This window comes from Elephantulus edwardii, unplaced genomic scaffold (genome assembly GCF_000299155.1).
Source record: "Elephantulus edwardii isolate Elephantulus edwardi_28Jun2011 unplaced genomic scaffold, EleEdw1.0 scaffold00191, whole genome shotgun sequence".
Taxonomy (NCBI): Eukaryota; Metazoa; Chordata; class Mammalia; order Macroscelidea; family Macroscelididae; genus Elephantulus; species Elephantulus edwardii.
The window spans coordinates 157818-164863 of NW_006399941.1; the positions used below are offsets into that span (position 1 = coordinate 157818).

The 7046-nt window shown below is 36.9% G+C and overlaps 1 pseudogene; it reads left to right on the forward strand.

Annotated features, from left to right (window-relative positions):
* Positions 1-1290: 1290 nt before the first annotated feature.
* LOC102852845 lies at positions 1291-1872 on the forward strand (annotated as a pseudogene).
* Positions 1873-7046: the final 5174 nt, after the last annotated feature.

Genomic DNA, 7046 nt, shown 5'->3' on the forward strand with positions numbered 1-7046 from the left:
ACTTTTGCATTCCAGTCACCCATTATTATCAATGCATCTTGATTGCATGTTCGATCAAGCTCCAATTGTAAAAGTTGGTAAAAATCTTCTATATCCTCTTCCTTGGCTCTGGTTGTTGGTGCATATATTTGAATGATAGTGGTATTCACTGGACTTCCTTGTATGCATACAGATATTATCCTGTCACTCACAATATTGTACTTCAAGATGGATCTAGCAATGACTTCTTAAACTATGAAAGCAACTCCATTTTTTCTCACTTTTTAATTTCCAGAGTAATATATCATATGATCATCAGACTCAAAATGCCCCATACCAGTCCATCTCATCTCACCAATGCCTAGTATGTCAATATTTATGTGTTCCATTTCTTCCTTAACAATATCTTAATTTTTCTACATTCATAGTTCTCACATTTCATGTCCCAATAACTGGTGTCTGCTTACAACTGTTCCTCTTCCTTTGTATTTCCATACTAGAAAGCTCAGTCTCAGTTGCCCTTTCTGTTATATACATGTGTTCTGTTGTATAGGGGTTTCAGAGGCCTGCTATTTCAGAAGTGGATAGCCAATCCTTCTTCCTAGTCTGTCTGAATCTGAATGTTCAGATTTAGAGAAGTATCAGACCAGCATTTTATAGAAAAAGTGAAAGGTATATCCCTTATTGTGGAGTTAACCATTAGGCTTGGAATAAAGCTTAAGAAAATAAGAACTGAGGCACAAATGGGAATTTGGACACCAATGTTCATAACAGTGTTATTAATCATCACAGAACATGGGAACAGCCCAAATACCCAAGTGCAATCAAATGTATTGAGAAATTATGGTACATTAACATGATGGAACACTGTGCAGCAAGCCAGAGCAATGATTTTGAAAATCCTTTCCTGACTGTGGATGGACTAGAGCTAACTCAGTCCCAAAAGGACAAATACTGTATAGGGCCATTATTATAGATATATAAAGGTAACTAGTAATAAGTGTTTGAGGATCCAAGGGGTATAGGATAGGAGCAGAGGAGTGAAATAAGAATAGGCAGTGGGTAATCATAGGGTGACAAAATTTGATGGATAGAGGGAGGAGTGGTAAAAGCAAATGGGAAAATTCTGGTGTGAAAAACATGTATAAGAGCTTTGTAAGTAAACCAGTATAAAATAAAACTTTTATTAAAAAAAGAAAACAGGCGGAAGTGAGCACTTGGGGTGCCTTTTGCGATTGCTTAGCGGGTTGGGCGGGCCGTATCTGGGAGGGGTCTTTGAGGGAGCCCCAGGCTCCCCCGCCCGCTGAAGAGATGGATGAGGACGGGCTTCCTCTCATGGGGTGGGGCATAGACCTGACCAAGGTGCCAGCTATTCAACAGAAAAGAACGGTGGCATTTCTAAACCAGTTTGTGGTGCACACAGTTCAGTTCCTCAACCACTTTTCTACAGTTTGTGAGGAGAAACTGGCAGACCTTTCTCTTTGAATCCAACAAATTGAAACAACTCTCAATATTTTAGATGCAAAGTTGTCTTCTATTCCGGGACTAGATGATGTCACTTTTGAAGTATCTCCTGTAAGTAATAGTGTCACAAATGGACCCCAATCTGAAGCCACTTCTGTGCAATCACAGCAGAACAGTACCCAAGACTCTGGACAGCAGGAAAGTGAAGTAGCCCCAGAAAATATCTTAACTGTAGCCAAGGATCCAAGATATGCCAGATATCTCAAAATGGTTCAAGTGGGTGTTCCAGTGTTGGCAATAAGAAACAAAATGGTATCAGAAGGCCTAGACCCAGATCTTCTTGAGCGACCAGATGCTCCAGTGCCTGATGGTAAAAGTGCAAAAAATGCAGAAGACAGTTCAGATAGTGAATCTTCTTTTAGTGACTAAGTAGAATTTTGATAAGAATTTCTAGACATGTGTAGGTATATGTTTACATTCTGTAAGATAAAGAACCTAAACTAAAATTCCTTGTCATAAAAATATCAAATGACCACATACCCACTGCCAAGCGTCCTCAGTGTTGAAAAAGAAAACATTTATGACCTGGCAGTGTGTCTTGTTACCAAAATAAAAGGCCCAAACTGAAAAATAAAGTAAGTAAACTACAATTAATACTATAAATACAAAAGTGGAACATTTTGGGGATGCAGTGAGCATTAAAAAGTTGACTGTGAAAAAAAAATATCATGGCTTGCATCAGGCACACCTTAGTCTTTAAACTAACATTGTTGCGCTTTATAATTTTGGAGAGGCCTTTGATGGCAGATTATCCCAATGCAACACATCTTTTAATTTCTTGACTATTGTTAATTTTGGTGTTGATTTTGGATCCAAATAAATGAAATTGTAGACAGCGTCAATCTTTTCTCTCTCTATAATGATGTCTTCTATTGGCCCAGTGGTGAGGATTTTTGGGTGTTTTTTTTTATGTTGAAGTGATATGATAGCTCATATTGAAGGTGATAGCCTTTGATGTTCTGCAGCAAGCACTCTGATTCCTCTTTACTTTCTACAAGTAAGGTTGTGTCATTGGCGTAAGATAGGCTGTTGAGGAAAACTTTTAAATAGCAAAGTAATATGTTTGTTTACTTTTTAATTTCAATACACTAAGTGCATCATGAAAAGAACATAATAAAAAACAAACAAACAAACTCATTTCTGGCCAGTTGATCCAATTTATGTCAATCTCATGTGCTTCATAGTTCTATTATAATAAAGACTGAAAAGTCTTTGGAGTCAAATATTTCTTCAAGCTAGAAATGTAGCCAGAGTCTAATATTATTTCAAATTTACTAAGCTTACTTAAAAGATTTTCAGGATCTACTAATATTTCCTTGTCAACAGTGATATGATATAGCCACTTGAAACAGATTCAATTCTGTGTGGAGCCAGAACTAACTCATATCTGTCTTTTCCACAGGTTTTCATAGGCTGTAAATCACATTGGAGGGGAAAGCCTATCTTTCTGTCTCAAATAAGCTAATTGATTCAAACCACCACAGACCACCAGGATTGGGTTGAGAGTGCCACTCTTTACCCTTCAGACCCTAAGAGCTCCCATGAAATTGATTAGAGCTAAAAAACTTGGAGCTTTTTTTTTAAATTTTATATTGGTTTCCATACAAATTTGTATACACTGTGTTTTACATTTTACTTCACTCATATGTGACTCATATAATGATTCCCATACATGGTGCTTTATAAAATTAATCACCATTGACCTATGCTCAACATTACCTTGTATTTTTACATTCCTGCTGGACCTTCCCCATTTTCTTCACCTCACCCCTCCCCCTCCACCAACCTCTTCAATCCTGTGATTTATTTTTTTTTTTACACTGGCCCACCTTAATTCATCCCCTCTCCTCCCTTCCCTGACCCCTTTGGATCTTCATAGTTAGTTTACCAATTATCCTTGAATATTTATAAATATAAATTAAGCCATATTATAGATGGTATTCTGATATGGTAAAGGCCTTAAAGGTGGCCAGTGAAGTATTGTTCTATGTAATGCTTTTATACACACACACATAAACATATGTGTGTGTGTGTGTGTGTGTGTGTATAAAATTTGGTTTCCTTGTTCTTTGGTACCCCAACTAACAAATGACAGAACTAAAATTAGATCCTTTGAATCTCACCCAAGTGCTGCATCCATATCTCCAAAGTGGCCTGGCCTGGTTTTCTCGTTCTGAAATGGAATAGTACAATTATTAATTAGGTGCTTGCTGAGAAAAACCACTATGTTAACCTCAAACTGCCATTTCCTTATTAGGTCATAAACAGAGAAGACAATAGAAAGAATAATGATTTTTCCTTTTCTCTCAGATGCAGAGTTCATGCAGAGATGGATGTACCATGACATTAATGAAGGGGAAGTTTTTGAATCTGTCACTTCCCAAGCCCCTGGTAATATGTTCACTTCGTCATATGCTTTGGTAAAATTTACAGAAGTAAATTATTTATTCACCATTTTTTTCTTACAGAAATCCTCTGAGGTTATATAAGCTTTAGATCCTAAAGCCCTCGCTAGCCCTGTCTTATTATCTATTTCTACAGTAACTGCATTTCAATGACAAGTCAATGTAATACTATAAACTAATGAATTCTTTTATCAATCCTTTCAAATTTTTTACATTTTTGAGTGTTTAAAATAATATAATCATATATATATATATATATATATATATATATATATATATATACTACAGATATAACTCATTTCAACATTTAGTCTGTTTTGGTTATGGTTCTGTAAAGTTGGAACTGACCCATAGCTGACCCTCTAACAGATTTTCAGAAATAGTAAAATCACATAGTAAGGGATTGCCCATTTTTCTCCCACAGAGAAGCTCATGGATTCAAACCACATGCCTTCAGCTTGGTAGCACAGCTCCTTACCACTAGGCCACTCAAGAAACCCACCTGTCTTGCCCATTCCCTCCAGTTCTGCACCAGTGCGCTTCCATGGAAAGGCCTCCCTAAATATTGTATCTAAAGTAACATCCTTAATGCTTTTATTGCATTTAGGACAACCAGACTCTTCCTAGAAGTAAGGTTGTGAAGCTTCCACTTAGATATCCTGAGCATGTTTTTAGAAAGAACCCGTCCTTGGAGAAAAGCATTGTGCTTGAAAAGGTGGAGGGTCAGCTGGAAAAAAAGATTTGATAATGACATGTCACATAAGAGACTTATATCTAGAATTTATAAAATACTCAAGCACCACAACAAGATAAAGTTAAACAACCAAACTAAAAAATGGGCACAGGATAAATTAAAGAGATACTCTTATGTTTATTTTTAAAAATATCATTTCAAGATTTATCCTGAAGTACAGTGCTTTGTAGTGATAATATACTATCCATGTGTGTATAAGGAAGGCCTTATAATATTACTATTCTTGTTATTATTCAAATTTACATACCAACTATTAAGCCGAAAATTGAGAAATTAGTATTTCTACAAGGTCAGCATATATGCAATCAAGATACATTTGTAATTACTTGTGGCTGGAATACAAATATTGGAAACCCAGAAGAATTATTGGTAGCTTGAAAATATGGCCTTGGTGCTAAAAAATGTGTTCAGAGATTATATGACAGTCTTTTGTACAACAGAAAACTTACCCTTTAAAATTCCTTCTCCCAAAACAATTAAGATACCTTGCCTGGTGGAACACACAATAACTGATTACATGTGCGGAAAGGAACAATGAAGAAACTTACACAATCAGTAAAAGCAAGGGCAGAGGAACTATATGTAACTGACTATCAAATACCCGGAATTATGCAAGCCCAAGGAGAAGTGGAAGAAAAGTAAAACAAACCTAGAAGAGACAAAATACAATCTTGCATGTGTCCTATCTAAATCTAGAGACTATATAAAAATATATTTGATGTGTGAAAGAAAAATTATCAAGGACTAGATGAGGAGTAAGCTAAGTTTGCTGTTAACTGCCATTGAGTTGACTATGACTCATAGAGACCCAACAAACAGCAAGTCTGAACCTTGTCCTGTCTTGTGCCATTGCATAAAGTCTGTCATGCTCAGTCAGGTTGTGCTAGTGACTGTGTCACTCTATACTGGAGAAAGTCTTCTCTTTGTCTGACCTTCCACCTTTCCCAGCATGATGTCTCATTCCAAGGACTGGTTCTGCTGGAGAATGTGTCCATAATAAATGAGACAAAGTTTCACCTCCATTGCCTCTAAAGAGTATTCTATTTGCAATTCCTTCAAGCAGATTTATTTGTTCTTTTGGCAGTCTGTGGGATATTCAGGACCCTTCAACAATGCTACAATTCAAAGGCATTTATTCGTGTTTGGTTGTCTGAATTCAGTGCTCAACTTTAAGAAGATTAGAAAGCAAATGAAAATATTATAGTTTGGTTCAGGTACACAGTATGCTTTAAGTGGACATCTTTGCTCATTCTAACTTTGAAGTGGCCTTCTCAATGTATTATTCCAATGCAACATTTATTTTGATTTCTTGACTGCTATTACTTTGATATTGATTACAGATTCAAGCAAAATTAAATTATTGACAACTTGAATATTTCTTGGCACCAGCAGTCAGGAAATCAATAGACAAATTGCATAGGGTAAATTTGCTGTCAGGAATCTTTCCAGAGTACCAAGAAGCAATGATGTCAGTCTGAGGACCAAGGTGAGTTTGGTCCAGTTTGTAGTCTTTGCAATTACTTGCTATGCATCAGTGAGCTGTGAAATGGCTAAGGATGACAGAAGAAGAATCAATGTCTTTGTGTTGTGATGATGAGTCTTGAACCTAAAATGGAACGCCAATAAAACAAATAGGTCTGTCTAGGAAAGGATGAAACCAAGTTTCTCTTTGGAGGCTACGATTTTGAAGCTCTGTCTTTGGACATGTGGCCAGGAGAGACCAGTCCTTGGAGAAGGAAATCAAGCTCAGAAAGGACGAGATACAGCCCAAGAGAGGAAGATCCCAGATGAGATGGATTGATACAATAACCAGGGCAATGGCAATAGGTATTTCAGAGTGAGTGAGACTGGCTCAGGATGGGGCAAGCTTCAGAGCTGTTGTATATAGGATCACTACGAGTCACAGGTGACTCGACTGCACATAACAACAATAACAACATTATGATGTTGTCTAATGATCCAGCTGTGAGAATTTTTGTTTCTTCAGTGTTTAGATTGACCCAATATTGATAGCTGTAATCTTTGGTATTTCAAGTCTTTACTTTCTGTAAGCATGGTAGCATTATCTGAATAAATAACACATATTGTTGATGGATCTTCTTCCAATTTTAATGCCACATTCTTCTTTACATAAAACTTGTTGAATTGGAAGGCGAAGACAATGTGGTGAGCTGCGGGAGCAGCGGACCACTTGGAACAGGGCCACTATGGCCTTCTACAGACTTCTGTTTATTGATAATTGAACAGTTAAACAGTTCATAACTAGTCTTCAGTGAAGATTGAGGCTCAACAACAGGAATTCAAGGATTCCCAAGGAGGAATGGGTTTGCTCCCTTTCCTATAGGTAACCTTAACACTGAGTTTTACTTCAGACCTGACCCTGA